The following is an 11,655-nucleotide window of genomic DNA, read 5'->3' as shown; positions in this document are numbered from 1 at the left end:
CTGGAGTCTCATAACCCTAGATTTGAATCTCATCTCTGCTACTTTTAGATCTGGCCAATCTCCCTGATTCTCTGCTGTACAATGAGCCATGTCATGCCCGTGAGGTATCCCGTGACGACAAAGAGTGTGATGCAGTGCAGTGACGGAGCACAGGCCGTGTGGCCTGAATCCCAGCTCTGTCTCTTCCTTACCTTCAATGTTCCATTTCTTATCTGGACAGTGGGCCAGTAACATCACCTACCTCGTTGGGCTGGTGTGCGGATCACCCCGGCCGACAGAGGTACAGTGCTAGGACAGTGCCCGGCACAAAGGAAACCCTTTCTGTGACTACCTCTGACATATGTGAACTGCCTGTGCATGCCTGGCACATGGCTAGTACTCACAAAAAACGACTTCCTCCCCCCTTTCCTTATTTCTGTTCTTTTTCTCTCTGAGGTGTAGGGAAGGCAGAGAAGGGAGGGGGAGACAGACACACTCACCAGAGAAAAATCCCATGTGGATAGATGTTGTCTTTGGGTTAAAAAGGCAAAACCCAGACCAGGCGGTGACTGTTGGAGAGGTGGGGAGCACCCCAGGAGGGTTTCTCGTTAGTGCATAGACACAGCCTGTTGGCCTAATCAACTCTAAGATGCCCTTTATCAGTAGTCACATGGGGCTGGAATTCAATGGACGGTGTGTCCAAGAGCCACAAACACCACAGGTCCACAGCAAGCTCAACATAGTTCCACATGTATACACTCTTACACACAGGCCACACTATGGGCAGGGTGTTGCATACACACGGGCTAGTGCTTTGTTTTGTCACTGCGGTACCCCTGGTACCTAGACTGGTGCCCGGTACCACGTTAGGCCTCCATTTATCTTTATTGAGTGAATGACATATAAAACACACACGCCCTGCAAAGAGAGTCATGCGCATCTATCCCTCCTCCACGTTTTCCCCGAAAAACTATTGCCAAGTACAGGAGAGAGGAGACACACAAATGGATCAGGTGCAAGATTATGAGAAGCACTATGAGACATATAACAGAGAAGGGAGTGTCAGGTTCTGCCAGAGGGAGACCCAGACCCAGACAAGGCGACGTGGAAGCTGGGTCTTGGAGGATGTGTAGGAGTTCACCAAGAGGAGATGAGGAGGAGAGGCCTTTGAGGCAGAGGGCACAGAGTGTGCAGAGGACCCCAGAGAAGGGCAATCAAAGAGCTTTGGAGAGAGGACTGGGGTGGTGAGTGGTGGTGGCGGGGGGCACCAAAAGATAAGGTTCCTGGAAGGCCAGCAAGGACCTTTTGGACCATGAAAGACCTGGAACACTATATTCAGGAGTTTGGATTTATCTGTGTGCAGAGGGAAGCTTGGGGGCAGGAAGGAAGCTACCTACCTGGTCAGATTGGTACAGTCAATTATCATTATTCATTGTAGTTATGTTGTGTCAAGTCACCACAAACACTGAATTAGCAAGTACTGAAACTTTGCCAGAGTGGGAAAAAAACCAGGGTTGGGTTCTTGCGAGCCTCTGGTTGCAACATTATTGTCAACTGAGCAAACATGACCTTGTTTTATGTGTGTAACTGTCCAAAGACACCTTATTTAATATACATTGTTGAATCATTAACATTGAACTCATGGCCAACAGCCCTATAACTTGTGCCTGAACGAAGCTCATCTAACACACATACTTTCTCCCTAAGGCACACCACTGCCTTCCTATACTTAGGAACACCAGACAGCACTGCAGCACTATGCTTGGGGGCCAGTTTATATAGCAAAATCACTTTCTAAGAGCATAAAAATGTGACAAAGTGGCAATAAATCCACCCAAAATGGAACACTTGTTCATAGTATGAGAGCCGAAACAAGAAGGCAGAACATTTGCCTTGTTCAACCTCTGCCGGGAACATGCTCATTAGGTGACTCAGAATTTTCACTGCTCTGTGCATGTCCATGAATGACTGCAAAAGCACTGCAAGTATTTATTTAAGAGTTAATATAAATAAATTTTAGTGAATATACAAACTCTCAAACATGGAATCCATGAAAAATGAGTATCGACTGTATGTTTAGAAAGCTCCCTCTGTTCGAGAGAGAGGAGGCATGTGAGTCCAGTGAGAAAGGGATCGCAACGATTTAGGCAGGAGATGAGCCTGAGGGATGGACCTGGGAAAGTAGATAACTACAATTGGCAGTGTTTGGGATCTGAAGGCATGCAGGGGGAGATAGGAGGAGGACCCACGATGATTCCCAGGCGGCTAATTTTGGTGAGTTGGCAGGTGATGGATCTACTGATGACAGTGAGTCATACAGGAGGAAAAGCAGGTTGTCCAAGGGAAGAGGGAAGGTGACATATAGGGTCCTCCCAGATGTTTGAGAATTAGTGAGTTCAGAGCAGCATGTGCCGAGTAGGAGTGTGTGGAGGACGGCCATGTGGGCTGTCCACAGTCAGCAAGTGGCAGCAATGGCTGGAGTCCTCAGCCCCAAGAAGGTGGTGGGAGCCACTGGAGTGGATGAGGCAGCTTTGGGAGAGTGTGCTGAGTGAGAAGAGAAGAGGGTATAAGCAGAAGTCTGGGGAGCACTGGCATTTTGGGAAGCAGCCAATAAAGAGTTGCCTGTGGAGGAGAAAGAACAGCCAGGGACAGAGAAACCAGGTCAGGGGGCGAGGGGTGGTGGTATTGGAGGATGTAATGAAAAAGCCATCCAGGAAACTCACCTACACAGAGGCCAGTTGAGATCCCTGGTGACTTTTGCCAAAGTAATTCAGCAGAGGGGTGGGGACAGAAGCAGACTGCACCTTTGCCGAAAGCTTGCAAGGGAGGGAGAAAGGCAGAGCAGTGGGCAGAGGGATCAGAGCTAAAGAAGAGTTTACTTTTTCCAGGAGTCAGAAAGAGATGCTTAGACAAAAGGGAAGGAACCAGTAGACTGCCATTTGTGCTCTCTATGTCCCCCCAGTCCTCAGCCCAGGTATTTCTGACTCTTGTCATCGTCTTCAACATGTTCTTCTGGCTCAGACTGACTCTTCCCTCAACCTCAACTTGAAGAGAAGATCCTGGTCTTTCTGCTTCCTGCCTGTTTTCCCTATTAATGGGTGTGGAGTTAATGGGGGTTGGATTCTCTCTGGAGACCAGCCCTCACCGCCAGGCTCCCTTCCGAATGCAGCAGATCAAAGGCAGTACAGGCACTGGTACCCCTTTCCCCCCAGTTAACCATCAAAACTACTGTTCCCAAAAGCGAGTAAACTTTTGGTTCTTGGGAACAAGATAAGTTGGCCTGTGGAGCCAAAGTGTTTCCCATTTACTTTACTCAGGAGGGGTAGAAAAGTGAATTGATGCCCCCCTGAGAATAGCCCTCAATCAATAACTGATGGAAGTTAGGGGATGAATCTTCCAGCCTCCTCACCCTTCGGATGAGATAACCGTGAGGCCTACGTCCTCCTCTTTCCCAGAGGTCCCCAGCAGGATTAAACTCAGTTGCCCATGGAGGTAACTTGCTCCATTACATATTCTTTATCAACTTCTTTCCCTTCTCTGTCTCATTTCCCATCTCCATGCTGCTGTTTCTTGGGATCGCCTCCCAAATAAACAACTTGCATGCAAATCCACGTCTCAGACTTGCCTTTTAGAAGAGCCCAAACTAAGATATCTCTTGTTTGAACAGACAGCAGTCTAATTTCCTGCAGAATTCTCCCATCCTTACTCTAACCACTCACACCTCCTCACAGAGCTTGCTGTCTCATTGACTGTTGATTGGCCCAGGGATGAGATTGGCCCCAAATTGAGCTCATCGGTTATACTTGCCTTGCTCAATTGATTGGCCCAATGTGACAATGTAATCCATGCTGATCTCCTAAGTGTCCTTCCCCGAGACTTTTGAACATAGGACAAGGAGACTATCCATTAGATGATAAATACAGTGAGTAATGAGGCTCTAGACTGGCTGGCTGGTGGCCTGCTGTTTGGAAATACTGCTCTGCTGGATGAGAAAAATGATTCTAGGACATTCAGAAAAGGAAGCAGAAACAAGACAGGAGCCAGGGAGTGCTTAGAAAGCATTCGTGTCTTGGGCTCCATTTATCTTCGAAGCCCACTGACTCGTTTTCCTTCCTGCATGCAGGTAAGCCACTATATTGTCCCTTTGCTTGAGCCTGTTTAATTTAGGTTTCTGTCACTTGCAACCAAGGATACTCTGTGTAACCTTGGATTTGCCATTTAACAGAGCCTGGTACACAGTTTTAGGTGTTTAATAAGTATTTGCTGATCGGCTTATGCCCTCTGGACCCCTCTTCCCTCTCTTGGGTGTTGGGGTCAATGATAACTACCTTATAGGTTATTAAAAAGATAAATGAGAAAATGAAAGCAAGAGGGTTTGTCAACTCTGAAGCATCAGACCCAAGCAAAGAGCCCAGTTAACTGGGGAGGAGAGGGAGGCATCTTGGGTGAGGTGCTCAGCACCCTGCCTGGGTCTGTGGGTGGACAGGGCTTGTGGCTGATGGCCAAGGAGGGCTGCATGAGGATGATGATGATGGGAGTGGAATGGGAGGAATGGCTTGGAGAGACATTTTTTTTTTCTTTTATTTTGGGAGAATCAATAAAAAGGGCAGAGAAGGGAATGAATGTTTATTGACTTTGCTATGAGCATGTACTGGGCCCAACTCCTTGTATACATCAGAGTACAAACTAGTGACCTGGAGGCAAATGTTTTGTTTGGCCTTCATGATGCTAAAGAAACACTTCAATTAATTGCCAACATATACAGATCTGGAAATTTCCTGTGAAGACGTGACTGAGAGCTGCACTTGAAAAACTGGAAGTTCTGGCAAAATGGAGCCCATATCAATAGCTGGAGTGACGAATAGCTGCCCCTTTCGATGGGGCGTCCACTCTCCAGTTTGCCACAGATCCCACCGGGCCCCCTCACTCATATATGTTACTTGCCTGGCCCTTAGTCATTTGAGATTGTAATCCTGGACATTTTCAACCAACCTTCCCAACAGCCCTGCAAGGTGAGTACCCTTAGCCCCATTTTACAGATGATAAAACAGAGTCAGAGGTGAAGTGATCTGTCCCAAGTCACACAGTTAGGGAATAATGGAGCTGGGTTGTAACTCAGCTCTTACTGACTAAGTTCTTACTGACTCCAAAGCCCATTCTCTTGTCATAGCATGGGGACTGTTTGGCTGCATGTGGGGGGAGTAGGAGGAGGTGAAGAGCTTGTATCAGTGATGGGAAGTGGGGGGTGCCATGGATAGAGGCGGGGAAATTTTGGGGCAAGATGATATAGTCAGATTGGGACATTGCCACTTTGAGGGACCACAGGCTATCCAGGTGAAGGGGCCAGCTCCCGGGTGACTTTTAGGACATGGAAACTGGGCTGAAGTAAACAGAGAAATGGATGGTTGCGGCTGATTAGCCAAGGGAGTGAGGCAAGAATGATGTCGGTGTCTTACTGAGATCCTGGGTGGCTGGTGCTTCAGAAGATTAGGAGTGGAGAAGGGGAGCAGGAGGAAGGAGGGGGTAGGGGAGCAGGTCTGGTAGAAGGAATGATGTGTCCAGGTTTGGGTTGTTAGGTTTGAGGGCCTGTGAGATGTACCCAGGTAGATATCCTAGAGAGAACTGGCTGAACAAAAGAGACCTCCTGGGTGGAGACAAAGCGTGATGTTCAGGACAGACAAAAGGACCTAGGCCTGGGGGTTCAGGACCTTAGACTGGGGGGAGGCTGGAGAGATGCCCCCCACTCACTCTTTCTGAACTTTTACAAGCTAATGAGGATGCCCAGCCTTCCTCACCCAGCAGGCCCCTCCGTAATCGCCTTCCCTGGGGATGTTTGAGAGAAATGGATGAGAGTGAAGCAGGCAGGAAAGGAGAGAGGGAGAACTGGTTATAGCTTCCCTTTGGCTCCAAGTGGATAATTACACAGCTCTCTGAGCCCCAGGACAGGGCCGGGCGGGAAAATCCATAAAGACAAGCTCTCAAAATTAATGAGACTTCAAGGGGTTGGGATGGGGGGGAGGGCCATGGTGAAGAGAGGCCGAGGTGAGATCAACTGGAGATAGGAAGACACTGTTTCTGATAGAAAGCCTGAAATGCAGGGTCTGAAACAGAGATGGAGAGAGATGGAGGGAAAGAGCAAGGAGACTGACTGAAGCCCAGAGAGGGTCAGTCACCTGCTCAGAGTCACACAGCAATACGGCTGGTATTTGGCCCCTGTCTGCCTCCAGAGTACCTGGCCTTAACTCACTCTGTGATTTGGCCTTTGTCTTCACTGAGAAGTCAGTGGGAGATGGGCCTGCAGTAAACTCTGGGCCAGTAGCAAGGTAAGAGCATTGACTACTGGAGGTAGTGAAGGAGGAAGAAGGAGCAAACACTACTTGCCCTTCAAGTCTCAGCTCAGACTGGGACCCTTCCCCCACTGGAACCAAGGGCTTCCCCTCTGTCCCCCCTGCAAGCCTTCCTTACTCTATCTAGATCTTGTGGAAGGGCAATTGTCTCATTCTCATATCTGTTCTCTGCTCCCCACCCACCTTTACCCCAGGCCATGAGTCCTTGAGGGCAGGGCTGGGCCTGCAATGTCTCTATGCTGGCACAGAATGCTCAGTAAATTTAACAATCAAGCAGAAAAGGGACATTAGTGGAATTGGAGTCTGAGCACATCTGGAGTTTGGTTTACAGTATTGTGACAATTTTGATCCCTTGGTTTTGAGACACATGTCATGGTTATGCAAGATGTTAACCTTAGGGGAAGCTGGGTGAAGGGCACAAGGGAGCTCTCTGAACGGTCTTTGTAATTTTGACATTATGCCTAAATAAGTTTATTAAAGAAAAACAATAGAGCGGACTCTAGCTGTTGTTTGGGGGCAGGGTAGGGGGTTGATGAGGGCCGGGCAGTCAGGGCTGCAGAGGGGAGCTGGGGTGCAGAAGGCTGATGCAGGGGCTCCACAGCAGTATTCTTCCCAGATGGGGCACACAGGGCTCGTGGCATCCAGGGCAGTCCAGTTAGGGTGGTACCACTCACTTAGGGCCCTGCTGGCCACCTGCTGCCAGGGCCTAGCCTGAGTCTAAATTGTTCTCACCCAGGATTCAGTTCAGCAGGAGCGTAGGGGTGAGGAGAAAAGCACCAAAAATATCCTGACAGTCTCTACCATTTACCTCACACCTATGATATGCTGGCTGCCTCCTAAGCTGCTTCACATACGGTTACTATTTGAATTCTCACAAAATCCCATTTCCTAGAGTAGTCTGAGGCTCAGAGAGGTTAGGTAATTTGCCCAAAGTCACACAGTATGTTCTGGCCAGAGCTCTTCTGAGAGCCAGGATGGGAGACTTTCTCAAACACGCTCCATGAAGGGGACTTATTGTAGATTCAGCAGGGTCTGGATCTCCAGGGACAGGAGCTGTTGGACCACCAGGCCTCCAATAGCCTGGAACTCAGGGGCCGGCAGGATCGAGGTTGTCTCCAGTCCCCTCTCCTGATAGCTTCTGGTCCTCTCATCTTGGCTCTTGCAGGCACTGCTGCTCTGTCCTCTCTGACACCTGGCCCTAAAGGTTGTTCTGTCCCTGGTACTTTGTGGTGACAGCTTCTCCTTTTGGCCTCTGTGCCCTTTCCTATCGGTCTAGCTGAAGGAGCAACTGATTGACTTAGCTTCTTCTGTGAACTGGCCACCCTTGAGTCCAGATGGCTGTGGCCTGGGCGGGCAGGGTACACAGGCCAGTATGGTTCAATCTGCACTCTGCTGATGGATTGCTTGGGTTTAAATTCCCATTTCTTCCCTGTGTGACCTTGGGCAAGTCATTTCACCTTTCTGTGCTCTCAATTCACCGTTGGAGGTAATAATACTACACTCCTTATGTGGTTGCTATGAGGATCATGTGCCCGGAAAGTTCTTAGGACAGTGCCTGGTATAGGGGAAGCACCCTCCTACTACTGCTTATTATTATTGTTGTTGTTGTTGTTATTATTATTATTATTTCCATGATAGAATGTGGTGTGTCTACTTGGCAGGGGCAGTGAGTGTGGCAAGCAGTGATGGACATGTCCTCTCAACCCAGCCAGTCCATGGACCATTGACTAGCAAGCTCACTCTTAACCTGTCTGTGATCCCATGTAAAGGATTTATCTTAAGGAAAAGGAGAGTTCAGGCTTCAGAATAAGGGTGTGTGTGTGTGTGTGTGTGTGTGTGTGTGTGTGTAAAGTAATTTTGACCCTCTGCCACCACTGTGGCTGAGACCTTGGGCTATAGCCCTGTTTTGCCTCGTCAGAGCACAGGTGGATGTGTGGGCAATTGGTAGGTTTTCAATGGAAAGGAGCTTTGTTCGAGTATCAGAAATCTTCTAGGATTGTAGGGGACTCTTGCCAGATCTGTGTAAGTTAGCAAGTGGGTGAAAGGAAAGGAAGACAGAGATTTCAGGGGAGAGGTGCAAAACCTGAAGTCCTTCTCCCATTCCCGTCTGTGGAACACTTTTCCCAGCTCTAAATCCCATCTGGAAGCCTCTCTGGACCCCACACTGCTGAATGCATCAGTGGAGGTCAGGGGCAGGAGTGACCGAGGTAGCTGCTAAGAGGATGGCTCAGGCCTTCCTATATCAGGTCCAAGTGAGATGTGGGAAGAAGAAGAGAGGCCAAGAGGAAGCTTTGTACTACTATTCATTTAATCCAAAAAACAATGCAGCGAGGAGCTGTGACAGTCATCACTCTCATTTTACAGGTGAGTAACTTTTTCCTGTTCATTCCGAACATGCCAAGATTACTTCTACCCCAGGACCTTTGCATCTGCTCTTCCCTGTCTTCAGTCCTCTGACCTCGAATCTTCACAAGGCCAATATATTCATGCTGTCTTGCCATGTAACAAATGACCCCCAAATTTAGTAGCTTAAAATAACAAGTATTTATTATCTCAAAGACGGAACCATTCGGTGGGTCGGGAATTTGAGAGGAGCTTCAGGATTACATTACGACTTTCATAAGACTTAGGCACTTTTGCCTTTGTGGGCCCCTTCTTTCTTAAAAGAATGTGAATATTATATTTCATGACAGAACATAAAAGGCATTGCGCCTTTTGCATTGGTATAAAGATGGATACATTCATATTACATATTACATTTTCGTTGACTTAAAATCATTTTTTCCCCTAATTCTAACAGAAATCAAGACATTTTTGTGGATCCTAAAAGTATTGCGGGCCCTGGGCAGTGTGCCAGCTGTGTCTAGTGGATGAATGGGCCCTGAGTGGCCTTGCAGGTAGTTTTGACTCAGAGTCTCTAATGTGACTGCAGTCAGGATGTTGGCATGGGCTGCAGTCATCTGAAAACTTGCTCGAGACTGGAGGATCCACTTTCAAGATGATACACACACATGGCTGTTGGCAGGAAGCCTCAGCTCCCAGCCATGCAGGCTTTTCCGTGGAGCTGCTTGAGTGTCATGGCGTGACATCTGACTTCCCCTAGAGCGAGTGATCTATAAGAGAGACTGAGAGACAGGAGGAATCCTCAATGCCTTTTATGCCCTATCTTGGAAGTCATATATGGTCAATATACCATCGCCTCTGCCACATTCTTTTCCTTAGAGCACGTCACTAAGTACGGCTTGAATTAAGGGGGTTATGGAGAGGGAAATTAGATTCTACTTTTTGGAGGCAATGGACGTATTTTAAAAGAATTTGTGGGTATATTTTAAAATGATCACACCTGGCTTTAGAGAGGCCGTCCTTGACTACCAATTTCTCTCCCCGCTGCCATCCTCCTAGTGCTCTGTAACACATCACTCAGTGTATCATTACCTGAGACTACCTCATTCATTTATCTGATTATTCACCTGCCCAATTAGAAGGTTAGTTCCATGAGATGGGGATCTTGTCTGTCTGTTCATTGCTGACACCCCAGGGTCTAGCATAGTGCCAGACACCTATGAGTCTCTCAGTATTCAGTGAATGAATGAATGAGCAAACAAATGTGATGGGGTGGGTGGCAGTGGTGGTAGGAGAAGCAGGAACCATTTCGGGCAGGCGGTGGAGGGGGTAATGTGGAGAGGCTGAAGTTGTCCTGGCGGTGTTTGTCCTGGGATGCTTCCCAAGGACCCAGGGGTTTGGGAAAAGGAGGAAAAAGTGGAAAAGGGTTGACAGGCTGCAGAAGCTGGCTGAGCGGAGGGCGTGGGATTACTTTGAGCTTCAGATTATAGGGTCTAGGTGGGGAGCCAGACATAGGAACAGGTAATTTACTAAGTATTATGACAGATGCATAACAGAAGGGTGCTTAGGACCCATTAGATTGGATTCTGACATTATCACCACTGATTGAGGCCCTTGCTTTTGGCTTGCCCCTTCACTGGACCTCAGCTTTGATGAGTCCTGGGAACATGGACTCTGCCTCTGGGTTGCTGCAAGACTAGCTTACCTGCCGGTGCTGCTCCATTCAGCCTCTGGGAGGCAGCAGAGGTCCAGGTTTAGCTATAGCTCCCTGACTCTTGAAGCCTCCACCATCAGAGCAGAGAAGTATTCTCTGCTGCCAGGTCTCGTTCTGCCGGATTGGGTGGAGGGGCACTCAGGCTAAAGGTTTAGGGTGTCTACAGATCTTTCTGGAAGATGAGAGTGTGTGGGGGGAAGTCGGATGTGGGTGCAAAACTTGTCTGACTTTTATGAGGGAGCTTAGACTTTTCCCTAAGGGCAATGGAAATGTCACAAAAATGTTTGAAGTAGGAAAGGAACACTATCAGATTTGTGGTTTTAGAAAGATCACTCTGGCTACAGGAGGAAGGATGATGGAAGCCGAAAGTCCAGACAGGAAGCTGTGGCAATAGTCTAAATGGGTGAAGGCCAGGGTCTTCAAGGAACAGTTCAGGCCTCTAGGTAGATGATGGGAGGCTTCCTGGGGAATAGCATGGTAGGGGTGGTGCTGAACCCCACAATGAGCATACCACTGCTGTGGTGGCAGAGGGCTCAGGACAGGGCCCAGCCCAGACAGGAGGGGGGCTGTCCCCAATCGCACATGGACTGGCTTGCCACAAAGGGTGTTAGGGCTGCAGATCAGGATCAGAGGCCAGAGACCCACAACTGGAGCACAAGATGAGGTTTTGACCTTGGCACCAGGTGAAACCTCTGACCAGACTGGCTTAGAAGGGCAGCTGGCACTGTGGTATCTAAAGGCTGTTCCCTCCTGTCCATGTGCCCCAAAGGTGCTATTGCCAGACATCAGGGAAAATGCAGGGAAGTTTGGAGGATTTGTTTGGACTTGGCCCTGATCTAGAGCTGACCAAAGTCCTATGCTTTCCCACCCAGGGCTGAATCCATGGGTCCCACCAACCCTCACCCCACCTGGCTCCAGGTTCTCTTCTAGGGCTGGCGTTGAGCTGGAGGCAGGCCGTGTAATCACAGGTGGCCTTATGCCTGGAGGCTGCAGTTGGGCTAGGCCTGGGCCTCTCAGGGCTTGGGGAGAAAGTGGGCTCCGTCTTGCAAGCTCTAGTTGCAGATGATGGATTTATCTCCGAGACTCTAGAAAGATTTGGGTTTGTCTCCTTCCTCTCCTCAAATGGGCTATTACCTATGTCTGGAACATTCTCACACAGCTCCCTCGAATCTGACCAACTCCTCTTCATCTTTTATGTCTCGGTTTAAATATTGCTGGCTTAGAAAAAATTTAGTACACCAATTATTTTTGCTCAGTGCATCCTTTGATTTT

The 11,655-nt window shown here is 48.6% G+C and overlaps 1 long non-coding RNA gene across 4 annotated transcripts in view; it reads left to right on the top strand.

The window, feature by feature from the left end:
- The first annotated feature begins 739 nt into the window (after window positions 1-739).
- LOC111738205 overlaps window positions 740-11,655 on the top strand; it is a 93,905-nt gene continuing 82,989 nt past the window's right edge. For all 4 annotated transcript variants that reach the window (XR_002779766.1, XR_002779767.1, XR_002779769.1 and 1 more), the window contains exons 1-2: window positions 740-4,102; window positions 4,745-4,991. This is a non-coding gene — a long non-coding RNA (uncharacterized LOC111738205). The remainder of the gene's footprint in view (window positions 4,103-4,744; window positions 4,992-11,655) is intronic.

This window comes from Pteropus vampyrus, unplaced genomic scaffold, assembly GCF_000151845.1.
Source record: "Pteropus vampyrus isolate Shadow unplaced genomic scaffold, Pvam_2.0 Scaffold36, whole genome shotgun sequence".
Taxonomy (NCBI): Eukaryota; Metazoa; Chordata; class Mammalia; order Chiroptera; family Pteropodidae; genus Pteropus; species Pteropus vampyrus.
The sequence above is the reverse complement of the archived record's forward strand: the minus strand, read 5'-3'. Positions and strand labels throughout refer to the sequence as shown.